The sequence below is a fragment of the Entelurus aequoreus genome, linkage group LG20 (genome assembly GCF_033978785.1).
Source record: "Entelurus aequoreus isolate RoL-2023_Sb linkage group LG20, RoL_Eaeq_v1.1, whole genome shotgun sequence".
In the NCBI taxonomy this organism is placed as follows: Eukaryota; Metazoa; Chordata; class Actinopteri; order Syngnathiformes; family Syngnathidae; genus Entelurus; species Entelurus aequoreus.
Genome location: NC_084750.1, coordinates 2,398,556 through 2,412,334, shown reverse-complemented (window position 1 = coordinate 2,412,334; position 13,779 = coordinate 2,398,556). Strand labels below are relative to the sequence as shown.

Here is a 13,779-nt window from a genome sequence, read left to right as displayed (position 1 = left end):
CAAACAAAGCACCAAAATGATTCCGTTTAAGAGACTGTTCAAACTACAAGTGTTCACAAAGTACACAGAACAAGAATTATCTTGAACCTTTTTTTTCCCCTTTTTTTTTTTATGTGACAAAGATTATTTATGTATTTAATATTTGTATGTTTACTATGGTATATTATTTATTTATTTGTTCACTGTTCTGTTACAGAGAACAAGGAATTTGGATACAATTGTTATGGTATGAAAAGGGGTAGGATAAGCTCCAATGAAACAATCGGAACTGTGATGCATTACATTGTATCGTATGCATGTTTGAAATAAACTGAAACTGAACTGAACTGAACATAAACCATGTGATAGGTCAAAACAATGTATGCAATGTTTCAGTAAAAACAACTTACAATGCCTAATAGGAACAGTTTCTCAATCCTTTAAAATGGCCTGAAATTCCCCCAAAGTGATCAGCTCAGGGAACTTCAGATCCTTCTGTAAGTTATTCCATGACCAGTAATCGTTTTTAACAGGAATTTAGGGTCAAAAATGACATTTCAAGCATCTGTATGCCAATTATGGCAGCATAATTAATTGTTAAAAGATTGCGATCTTGATTCACACACATACAGTACGTGATGTCATTTTTCAAAATGGACCATTCTTGACATGCTGGTTGCTGCTCTTTTTTTTTTGGAATTTTGCCTATCACTGACAATCCTTATGAGACAAGAACACTTCTTTTTTTTTTGCATTCTAATTTGTAATAATCGGCTCATTCTAGGTGGCTGGCAATGGGAGTCATCCATTGTATTGCGCCCATAAAGTCCCCTAAAAACATTTAAAAAGCGCCAACAATACTCCTTTTACACGCCATGACCTGAATATTAACAAGTATTAGCAATATTGCTATTATAAGTGGTGACGCAGAGAAACTACTTTTAGTGAGGATGTGATTACAGAAAGCTAACCATCTTATGTTGCTATATTGACAAATTGAGCCGCTGCATCGCCTCAGAGTTGGTGAAAGTTAATTCTAGATTATAAATCATGCCTCTCACCTGGATAGTAGACGGTTGTGGACATAAATTTACAAGTTGGTCAACTTTGACATCCAACTTAGACCTGGAGATGGCCAGAAAGACACGAAAAGACGCTCGTTTTTTTTTTTTAACCCTTTGCAAGGATTATGTTTAATTCTTCGCGTAAACGGGAAGATACAAACATCCCCTCAGTCTTTATCCCAGTGAGAGCAGACATTGTACAGTATAATTTGTCATAAAGTAGTCTTTGTTGTCTCTCATCAAGTCTGCCATGGTTAGTAGTGTTGTTGTTGAAGGGAAAAGTGAACATTGTGATGAGTTCTATGAAATTAATGCTTAAAATGATCAAAATATGTAAATATTACGTCTTATTATGAATGTTACTACATTACATATATACTTACAGCATGTATATAAAACCTTAATGGAGTTTTTTGGTTGTTTTAGTGCACTTTATAGGCAGAATTGGGCAACTCCAATTACCCCTCTGTTAGTGTCAGGTTTGTCCCTGACAGTTTGGTTATGTTTTAGTTTTTCCTCTGTGTTTGTCTTTATTTCCAGTCAGCGCTTTTATTTTGGGTGTTTTCCTGCACCAATCCTGCCTTCTCTGCATCTTGGGGTTCATCACCAACACACCGTGACAGAATACTCCAGCCTAACACGAACCCCGCGGAGATTTCGATGGCAGAGAGGCTTAACAATGCTTTAACATTGATGGCAGGATCGAGGAAATGCTTTGCCTCTTTTTGTAATCCCTCCCACCCATCTCTGTCACAGTGTGTTGGTGACGAACCCCAAGATATAAAGAAGGCAGGATTGGTGCAGGAAAACACCCAAAATAAAAGCGCTGACAGGAAATAAAGACAAACACAGAGGAAAAACTAAAACATAACCAAACTGTCAGGGACAAACCTGACAGTTAGCTGACTTTTGCTAACGTTTATTTAAGATTCAGAATGCATAACAAAGAAAAACATGTGTTCTTGTCTTACATTAAGATTGTTAATTAATTTTAGGCAAAATTCCCTAAAAAAGAACAGTTCCCCTTTATAGACCAACAACACATTTTTGGCCTTCACAATAAAAGCACTGCACGCTAAATCCCGTCTGACAAAATAAGGGTCTCAGTCAAACAGCAAAGCATGTTTTTTGCACATTTGCTGAGTTCTGTAATTATCTTGGTTTTGAGTGATAATTGATATGTTGCGCGTTGTATTTTATTTTGTTAAATGTGGTCCTGAACATTTTTTATTTACATTATTTCAAGTGCAAGTCAGTTCAACTTTCTTGTCACAAAGTCATGAAGATAAAATACATTGTTTTTAAACAAAATTGATACCGAGTTGGTACTGTATAATGCATATGTTCCTTGACTGCACTTAAATGTAGAATATATGTAGAATATATTTATACTATTCATATATTATATATACATATAATACATTATACATATTATATTATTATTATTGTCTATTGTGAGCGAACTGTGGGGCTGAATTTCCCCCAGGGATCAATAAAGTACTTTCTATTCTATTCTACTGGTATAAGTAAAAATGTAAACGATACCGTCCCACTGGAACATGTGACAAAAAAAGGTTTTCAAATTTGTAATCATTTTGGAATCAAGTCAGACAATAAACAATCTGAAGTGCATTTATAGTTTGTGTCACTGTTTTTGCCTCTCAAGGCAACACTGCAAATCCTCACCCGACACCACAAAGAACAAGGCAAAAGAAAAAACTAAGACAACCATGTGCTATGCAACACGACGCCTACCTATAAATCATGCCGGAGAATTGTGATCTCAATTCTTTTTATGCCAGAATGTTGCTGACACAGCACTATAATAAACATTCAGCATATCAATATGTGGAGTAAAAATGAGGAGGGGGGAAGTTGAAGGAACAGAAAAGGGTATGTTTGAACAAAGTACAGGAACTGAAGGAGGCTTAGGGCCGCGATATGACCACATTGGAAATCAATTCGCCAATTGCCCTCTGGGAACAAAAAAAGTGCGCGGCAGCAAATGACGAATAGGGACTGGAAGGCGGGATCAATGCGCACACATTACCATGACTGAGAGAGCGACAATCAATGCACAGCTCGGAAAGGAGACGTGTTTATGGAGACAGGGCTGCGCCATCCTGCGAGAAAATGGCAATCACAATTTCGTTGCTTAGATTTGAGATCAGGATTGTCCGGGACCAGTTTTTCACACACACACATCTCAGCACCAGGTGTTTATGTTTTAAAGAAACCTCAAATGGTGGTCCTTCATGGGAGATCCTGGAAGGAAAATTGGGGACTTTCTAAATAAAAATGACTACCGTATTTTTCGGACTGTAAGTCGCAGTTTTTTTCATAGTTGGCCGGGGGTGCGACTTATACTCAGGAGCGACTTGTGTGTGAAATTATTAACACATTACCGTAAAATATCAAATGATATTATTTAGCTCATTCACGTAAGAGACTAGACGTATAAGATTTCATGGGATTTAGCGATTAGGAGTGAGATTGTTTGGTAAACGTATAGAATGTTCTATATGTTATAGTTATTTGAATGACTCTTACCATAATATGTTACGTTAACATACCAGGCACATTCTCAGTTGGTTATTTATGCGTCATATAACGTACACTTATTCAGCCTGTTGTTCACTATTCTTTATTTATTTTAAATTGCCTTTCAAATGTCTATTCTTGGTGTTGAGTTTTATCAAATAAATTTCCCCAAAAAATGCGCCTTATACTCCAGTGCGACTTATATATGTTTTTTTCCTTCTTTATTATGCATTTTCGGCCGGTGCGACTTATACTCCGGAGCAATTTATACTCCGAAAATACGGTAATAAGTTAGAAAATAATCCATCATGTCAAAAAGATGGCTCCCTCACTCGATTGTACATTCACGCACTTTTTTGTTTTTTAAAAGAAAAAAAAAACAAAAACTGAATTTTCTTTTTTTGTCCTGTCCAGCCACCGGGTGTTTACGTTTTAAAGAAACGTCTAATGGTGGTCCTTCATGGGAGGTCCCGGAAGGAAAATTGGGAACTGTCTAAATAAAAACTACTAAAAAGTTTGAAAAGAATCCACCATGACAAAAAGATGGGTCGCTCACTCGATTGTACATTCATGCACTTTTTTTTATTTTTATTTTTTAAAGAAGAAAAAAATTACTTTGTATTTTTTGTCCTGTCCAGCCACTCAGGCAAAGTATATTGTTGATGTAGATATCTATATATGCTGTACACATTTACTTTAGGAAAGAAAAGTGTTGGATACTTCTCTTGTTATTTTTGTACTTGACTTTTTTAAATGTTTGAGTAGAATTTTATTCAACAAAACCAGTTTTCTTTTAAGATTTGCGTCAGCCTGCGACATATAGTCATTTTGATAGTAGGCTAATATAGACACATCATTTGTTGCCTTCATTATAACACTTATATAAGGCGTTTAATTTTTTGCAGTTCCAGACAGATTAGTTTTTTGTATTTTTGGTCCAATATCGCCTCTTTCAACATTTTGGGTTGCCGACCCCTGGGTTAAAGATACTGCACAGCTGCGCTCCCGCAACAATCAACACACCTGATGCTGAGGAGAGCTACCCTGCCTTCTTAAGCCAGCGTGTCCTGCGTTCCAGTGCCAGAACGTAGCTACTTGTACCAGTACAGTAAGCCTTACACGTCTCTAGCTTCCTTGCCTATGTGCTTCCTCGCTCTTTGTGTTGCCCCTCCTTTGTGCTCATCGTGTCTTGTCATGTGTCGTCATCCAGCAGCCCCTTCGTCATTCCCTGGTTTCGAGCTGTGTGTCTTGTCTTCCCGGATCCCCTCCGGACTTCCTGCTGCCTTCCCGGATCTCGACCTCATGCCTGCCCCCGACAACGACGCCGCGCTCCATCCCCTGAGCACTTGCCTACCCTCCGAGCCTGTCTTGCCCTTTCTGGACTTCTGCATCGATCTCAACACCACCCGGTAACACTCTACATATAATCACTTCACATAGTCACACTATATATATTTGGATTTATCACACACATCATTCTTGTATATTAATAAACATGCTGCCTCCGTGCCGTCTCCTTCTCCACTGTACCGTGACACATCCCTATCCCTACATTTAAATCTCCATTTAAAAGTAACACTTATAAATAAGTTGTCTGTATCAACCTTCAGAAGCAGGAAGTGATTAGCTTCCTACTATAATTTGCATGTACAAATTTCCAAGGATGCTTGAGTTAGAAAATGTGTCAGCTTAGGACTTTTTTTGGGCCTCTGCCAACAGTCATCTATTCCCATCCTTCTTGCGGCTCATGTGGCGCTCCCACCTCGCCTCTGACTCAGTGACCCTGCTTCGCCGGAGTCACCCGTTGACCTCGGTTGCGTCCCGCCATCACGCTGCCTCCCCGCCCAAAGCTGTACGGGCACGCAGGGCGGGGCTGGTGTTGGGATGACCGACGTACTCGAGGGCGAAAGGGGACTTGGCGGACTCGTTCTAGAGCAGGGATGTCCAAAGTGGGGCCCGCGGGCCTCATTTCGTTTGGCCCGCCAAAGAGTACCGTATTTTCCACACCATAAGCCGCACCTAAAAACCACAAATTTTCTCAAAAGTTGACAGTGCGACTTATAACCCGGTGCGCCTTGTATATAGATTAATATTAATATTTATTTTCATAAAGTTTAGGTCTCGCAACTACGGTAAACAGCCGCCATCTTTTTTCCCCGTAGAAGAGGAAGCGCTTCTTCTTCTACTGTAAGCAACCGCCAAGGTGAGCACCCGCCCCCGTAGAAGAAGAAGCGCGCGGATATTACGTTTCATTTCATTTGTGTGTTTCTGTAAAGACCACAAAATGTTGATATTCCTGTGAACCGCACTGTGGATACAACGGGAGCACGTACGGTGAATATTCGCACCACAGGGAATGAGAAGTCGTCCTTCACTGTGGTTCTAGCTTGCCATGCTATTGGCCAGAAACTTCCACCCATGGTGATATTCAAAAGGAAGACCTTGCCAAAAGAGAACTTTCCAGCCGGCGTCATCATAAAAGCTAACTCGAAGGGATGGATGGATGAAGAAAAGATGAGCGAAGAGACCGGGTGACTTTTTTCACGCAGCTCCGTCCCTGTTGATCTACGACACAGATGGTGTCAAAAAACAAGTGAAGCACACCGAAGAAGAATAATTCGAGGGATTTGTGGATGAGTAATAACTTCAGAAAGTGAGCTTTAAATGTTTATTTTGTGTGTTGTGTGACATTAACGTTCGAGCAACGTTGAGTTATTGATGTTGCTATTGCTCTGCACTATTTTGAGTGTTACTATTTTTGTGATTGCACTTTTGCACATTACATTTTGGGAGTGAACAGAGTTGTTAGAACGCTGGTTTGTAATATATTATTAAAGTTTGACTGACCTACCTGACTGTTTTTTTGACATTCCCTTTAGCGCAGCGTAGGTGCGGCCAATAACACGGGGCGGCTAATAGGTAAACAAAGTTTTGAAATATGCCATTCATTGAAGGTGCGGCTTACAACACGGGGCGGCTTATGGTGCGGAAAATACGGTAACTAGCAAATGTAGCGCATATTCATGCTGACCTTTTTCAAGCTGCACATCTATGGCATGTCCACAAGGCTGAACTGTAAAGGAGTTGGAAGATTTGACTGCACTAACCTGGCAGCTCAGTCGCCTGAAATGTACTTTAAAATCATCAGTGGGAACATTTTCCATTTACAGTAATGCACTGTAAAAAAAGAGATCACCTTATACACAGGTGGGTGAAAAACAGAATGCACTCTTACAAAGCAACCACCTTATACACAGGTGTGTGAAAAACAATATACTATTACAAAGCAAGCACCTTATACACAGGTGTGTGAAAAACAATGTACTATTACAAAGTGACCACCTTATACACATGTGTGTAAAAAAACAGGTGTACTATTAAAAAATGACCACCTTATACAGAGGTGTGTGAAAAACAGAATGTACTATTAAAATGTGACCACCTTATACACTGGTGTGTGAAAAACAGAATGTACTATTACAAAGTGACCATAAAAAAAAAGCCAAACAAATCCCAAATGGCTCCTACGTGTTAGCTGATGGTATTTTTCACACATTTCATGACTACTCGTCATCTAAAAGGTCGTGTGACAAGCACAGAAGGTGCTAATGCTAATGCTAGCCAGCTGTTGTTGACATGACCACTGCTGCTAGGGATTGTAGCATCTTAAACATCCTCATTGCTCCATTAAAGATTAATTAACAGCTTCTCATGCTGTAGTTATTAAAAATATTAATAACTGAAGCACCCTTGAGTGCTTTATTTTTTACTTTAAATCATGTCAACCCAAAGCACGTATAGCTATATTGTTATGTTACACCATTTTTATGCTTTGACTTGAAACACTAGACAAATCAACATTTTTAATGCTGTACTGGATCAATAAATGTAGGATTTTTGCATTTAATTCAAGGGTCAGAGATTTAGTAGACATTTTTAAACTCTTATTTTATAAGATACAGTGCATCTGGAAAGTATTCACAGCGCTTCACTTTTACCACGTTTTCTTATATTACAGCCTTATTCCAAATTTGAATCAAATTATTTGATCCTCACAATTGTACAGACAATACCTCAAAATGAAAAGTATTTTTATTTTGCAGATTTATTAAAAAAAACGAATGCCAGGCGTCATGTTTACAGGGAGTAAAGTGAATTATATTTATATAGCACTTTTCTCAAAGCGCTTTTACATAGTGAAACCCAATATCTAAGTTACATTTAAACCAGTGTGGGTGGCACTGGGAGCAGGTGGGTAAAGTGTCTTGCCCAAGGACACAATGGCAGTGACTAGGATGGCGGAACCTGGAACCCTCAAGTTGCTGGCACGGCCACTCTACCAACCGAGCTATACTGCCCAAGGAAACCAGGCACCGCTCATCACCAGGCCAATACCATCCCTATAGTGAAGCATGGTGGTGGCAGCATCATGCTGTGGGGATGGGAGACTAGTCAGGACAGAGGGAAAGATGAATGCTGCAATGTACAGAGACATCCTGGATGAAAACCTTCCCATCCAACCTGATGGAGCTTGAGAGGTGCTGCAAAGAGGAATGGTTGAAAGTGCCCAAAGATAGCTGTGCCAAGCACTTGAGGCTGGAATTGCTGCCAAAAGGTGCATTAAAAAAGTATTGAGGAAAAAGTTTGAATACATTTGGATCCTGTTTGTGGACTTCAGCTCTGCCTTCAACACCATCCTCCCTGGACTGCTACGAGACAAGCTCTACCAGCTCAGCGTGCCCGACTCCCTCTGCAGTTGGATTAATGACTTCCTGACGGACCGAAGACAGCACGTACGGCTGGGGAAGATTGTCTCGGACAGTCGAACCACAAACACTGGTACTCCTCAGGGCTGTGTACTCTCCCCCTGGCTCTTCTCCCTGTATACAAACTGCTGCACCTCCAGTCACCAATCCGTAAAACTGCTGAAGTTTGCGGATGACACCACCCTCATCGGGCTCATCTCGAATGGCGATGAGTCCGCCTACAGGATAGAGGTGGACCGGCTGACGTCCTGGTGCAGCCTCAACAACCTGGAGCTGAACGCCCAGAAAACAGTGGAGATGATCATGGACTTCAGGAAAGTCACAGCCCCACCATCCCCCCTCACCCTGATTGACTCTCCCACCCCCGTCCCCATTGTGGACTCCTTCCGTTTCTTGGGCACCACCATCACCCAGGACCTCAAGTGGGAGCTGACCATCAGCTCCCTCATCAAGAAGGCCCAGCAGAGGATGTACTTCCTGCGGCAGCTGAGGAAACTTAAGGTGCCGACCGAGATGCTGGTGCAGTTTTACTCAGCCATCATAGAGTCCATCCTGACCTCCTCCATCACAGTGTGGTTCCCCGGCGCCACAGTCCAGGATAAGAATAGACTGCAGCGCATCGTACGTGCTGCTGAGAAGGTGATTGGCTGAAAGCTCCCATCCCTCCAGGACTTGTTCTCCTCCAGGACCAGGAGGCGTGTGGGTCGGATCACAGCTGACTCTTCTCACCCTGGACACACACTATTCTCCCCTCTCCCCTCAGGCAGGAGACTACGCTCCATCCAGACCCACACCTCCCGCCACCTGAACAGTTTTTTCCCCTCGGCCATCAGGCAAATGAACAATAACTCCTAACAGCAGCTCCTTGAATTCCTTCTAAGTCTATCTGATAGCTCAGTCACAGCTCTTTTTATTACCAAATATGTGTTTTATGTGTTTTATGTCGCACGTTTGCACCAAGAAAAATTCCTAGTTTGTGAACCCGTTCTCAAACAATGGCAATAAAACTATTCTGATTTAAAAAACTAAACTTGTCACATTGTCATTATGGGGTATTGTGTGTAGAATTTTGAGTACACAAATTAATGTATTCCATTTTAGAATAAGATTTTAACACAACAAAAAGTGAAGAGCTGCTAATACTTTGCTATTTGTGTAGGAACCACAACTGATAAATGGTAATAATGTCATTTCATGAACCCTTCCCACCTTTAGTAACAATTGGGACTTTCAAAAGGACGGAAAATGTGGAATTACAAGAAAAGTGTTGGGAATGTGTAGAATTGTTGACTAGATTCTCCAGAATAAGCCGCACGATTTGATGCTGGAATGGCTTGTGTGGAGTTCTGGGAAATGTGACAACTCGAACATCTGAATGTCCTGAAGGAGATGGATGTTTTGACACTCAAGGAGAGAGTCGACCATAAGAATGAAATTGTTTTTTTTTTTGCACAAAACCATTTCTCCCAAGCGTGCAATAAAAAGGTTCGACACAAAGAGGAGCGGCGGTGGCGGGAGGCTCTTACGTAACAGGAGCTGCTGACCACACGTGGGAGAAAGGCCGGGATCAAGGCGGGCAGACGAGAGGTCACCTCGGCCTAGCAAGGCTGCCAAGGGTCACCTGACTGCTGAGGGGCCAGCCTTCGGATGATTGAAGAAGGGAAGGAAAGCGCTCACTTTTTATCCGAACGAGTCAATCTATGCATAAAGGATCTGATTTTCCCAGTCTGACTTCAAGTAGTCCTATTATGGTTTGTCTCTACATTCAAGTCTATGTTCACACTGCAGCGTAGGATGGCCAATTCGGATTTTTTGGTCAAATCAGATTTTTAGGTATATAAAAAAAACATACACTCATATTGCCAAAAGTATTTGGCCACCTGCCTTGACTCACATATGAACTTGAAGTGCCATCCCATTCCTAACCCACAGGGTTCAATATGATGTGGGTCCACCTTTTGCAGCTATTACAGCTTCAACTCTTCTGGGAAGGCTGTCCACAAGGTTGCGGAGTGTGTTTATAGGAATTTTCCACCATTCTTCCAAAAGCGCATTGGTGAGGTTACACACTGATGTTGGTCGAGAAGGACTGGCTCTCAGCCTCTGTTCTAGTTCATCCCAAAGGTGTTCTATCGGGTTCAGGTCAGGACTCTGTGCAGGCCAGTCAAGTTCCTCCACACCAGACTCTGTCATCCATGTCTTTATGGACCTTGCTTTGTGCAGGGCCCACCATCCTTCCCGGTGGGCCCTCCCACGCTGGCGGTCGAGCCGCCTCGACAATTGCGGCGGCGTTAAACTCGCCGTCGCCACATGACTCTTCCCCGCTGGTTGCGGGGACACTTGGCCTGGCGGCCCACCTCCTTGTCCTCCCTCCACCCTCCCGTGACTTTGGACTGTTTTTTTTTTTATTGTGGGTGGGGGGCGATTTCTTATACGTCTGGTATCCGTTATGGGAAGGGGGGCTACTGTCAGGGTTGTCCCTGACAGTTTGATCAAGTTTTAGTTTTCCTCTGCGTTTGTCTTAGTTTCCTGTCTTTAGTTCCTGTCAGTGCTTTTATTTTGTCTTCATTTCCTGATTGTCTCCCTAAGTGCTTTGTCCCCTCAGCTGTGGCTGATTGGCACGTGGCCACACCTGGTGCCAGTCAGCCAGCTGCCTATTTAGACCTGTCCTGCCCTCCAGTCATGGCTGGATCATTGTCATTACAATACTTGTCACTTACCTTCTACTTATTTGTCGTTGTAGCTCCGTCTACTTTTGTCCACTCCGCTTTAGTCATAGTTCCTTCGTGTCACAGTAAGTGTTTTTGTTTATTGTCCACAGTTAGCTTTGTGCTATTTTAGTTTATAGCTTAGTTTGTTCTCCGCCTTGTGCGCGCCTTTTGTGTGTTCCCTTTTGTTTGTTTTTTGCCAGAATATTTTAATTAAATCATGTTTTCCCATTCAATGCCTGCCATCATCTCTGCATCTTGGGGTTCGTCAACTACAAACCTTGACACAAACAGCAAATAATATGGCTCTTATGAAGCCAGAACATTATTTGAAGTTTCCTCTGCCAAGAAAGTATCAACTATCTAAGTGCTGTATCCCTGCAGACTGTATTGATCTATATTGATATATAATGTAGGAATTATAAATATTAATAACGGAAAGAAACAACCCTTTTGTGCGAATGAGTGTGAATGAGTGTAAATAGGGGAGGGAGGTTTTTTGGGTTGCTGCACTAATTGTAAGTGTATCTTGAGTTTTTTATGTTGATTTAATTAAAAACTGATGTAGAGGATCTTTGACTAGTGTTTTTGTAGCAGATTTGTAAAAAAAACAAAAGATCGCTCCTGTCATGTAGAGGATCTCTGACTAGTGTTTTGTAGTAGATTCCTAAAACAGCAAAGCCATAATCTTAGGTAGAGGATCTTTGACTACTGCTCCTGTAGTAGATTCCTAAAACAGCAAAGCCATCATCTCATGTATAGGATCTTTGACTAGTGTTTTTGTAGTATATTCCATAAAACATACTTGCCAACCTTGAGACCTCCAATATCGGGAGGTGGGGGGTAGGGGGTGGTGGTTGGGGGCGTGGTTAGGGGCGTGGTTATTTACAGCTAGAATTCACCAACTCGAGTATTTCATATATATTTCATATATATATATATATATATATATATTTCATATATGTATATATATGTATACTTGTATTCTTAGGTTATTTCAATTAAGAGGAGAAAACTATAATTTACGGGGGATATTGGTTTTCGAAATATGTAAAGCAAGAACGAATACAAAATACAAATGTATTTCAGTTTTAGGAGTTAAATGGTGGAACAAGCTCAGTGATGAGTTGAAGACATGTACTTCTTTGTTAAGGTTTAAGAAAACATTGAAAGGTGAAATAATTGAAAATTATAAAATATAGCAACGATTACTTTCATCCCATTGATTTTTTTTTTCTTTTTAATGTTGATGTTCCAGGTAATCTTATTTTCAGTGAAGGTATAGGATAGGCAAATATAAGCCTTGGCTTCAGCCTATTCCTTTTTCGGTCATGCTTTTTCTTTTCTTTTCTTTTTGTGTGTAAATGTGTATGATTGTTATATATGTATAATTTGTACTGTACTGTCACACAAAATGGTTAATGGTTGATTATATGACCGAAATAAACTCATTTCATTTCATATATATATATATATATATATATATATATATATATATATATATATATATATATATATATATATATATATATATATATATATATATTTATTTTGTTTACATAGAAAAAATAAAAAAATACTTGAATTTCAGTGTTCCGGTGGCTATCCATTAGATGGCAGTATTGTCCTGTTTAACTTCTCCGTTCATGATGAGTATATAATTTCGGCCACCGTGTTCAATGGAGAAGTCTGTTCTATGACGTCATTGGGCAGGCAAGCTGTTTATATTGTGGGAAAGCGGACGTGAGAACAGGCTGTCCCCACTCAGTCTCAGGTCCGCATTGAGCTGGAGGGGGCGTGGCCTCCAGCTCCGGCTGAATACCGGGAGTTTGTCGGGAGAAAATCTCTGCCGGGAGGTTGTCGGGAGAGGCGCTGAATACCGGGATTCTCCCGCTAAAAACGGGAGGGTTGGCAAGTATGCCATAAAACATCAGCATGCCCTTTTTAGGATCATTTGAGTTTTTGGTACTTAAAAATCTGAATTCCTATGTAAGATCTTTAACTGCTATTTTGGCAGATCTTGGACAACTTCCTACTGATAAGATAAGGTGCATTAAGAAGCACATAGTCAAATTGGCTGGGAGGAGGAAGAAGATAAGGTGTAGTGAAATGGTGTCCTTGGGCTAATCTGGTTAGCGACTGAGCCCCCCGCCTGCTCCAGTGAGACCTTACATAACTGGGACACTATGGCGCGGGGAGGAGGCAGTTGTTGTCGGCGCACCGCCGTGCGTCTTTCATTGAGCATCCTGCCCGCCATGATCCAATCCAGCAAGGCTTTAGCAAGGTGCATGTGTGTTGTTGAGTCTCGTTACGTAACCTGCTGCACTTCTTTGGCTCGTGGTCGCCAAGACTCTTGCGTTGTTCTAAGGTACTCATGGGGCTTTCTCTCCTCTCCCACACTCTTTTCAACTCATTTAGTCAGCATTTTTGATGCACAAAATGCAGAATCGCCATACAAGGTTTTCATTGGATGATACAGGCGTCAATTTCAGACAGCTTTGAGAGCAGCAGCAAGTGTATGGAGGTTCATTTGTGTCTTTAACACAAAATATTTTTTAACACACATTTGTTTTGAGTTTATTTTGTGTGAACTAACTTTTTTTTTTTTCCCATGGAATTCTTCGACAACTTCATTAAATAAAAAATGTGCAAGTGAAATGTGTGTTTAAAAAAATCAGTGTAAAAAATCTTAGTAGAAAAATTCAGTGTATAAAAATATTC

The 13,779-nt window shown here is 40.9% G+C and overlaps 1 protein-coding gene across 3 annotated transcripts in view; it reads right to left on the bottom strand.

The window, feature by feature from the left end:
* Positions 1–13,779, bottom strand: part of otud7b (OTU deubiquitinase 7B) — an 86,184-nt gene that overhangs the window by 44,786 nt on the left and 27,619 nt on the right. The window lies entirely within an intron of this gene.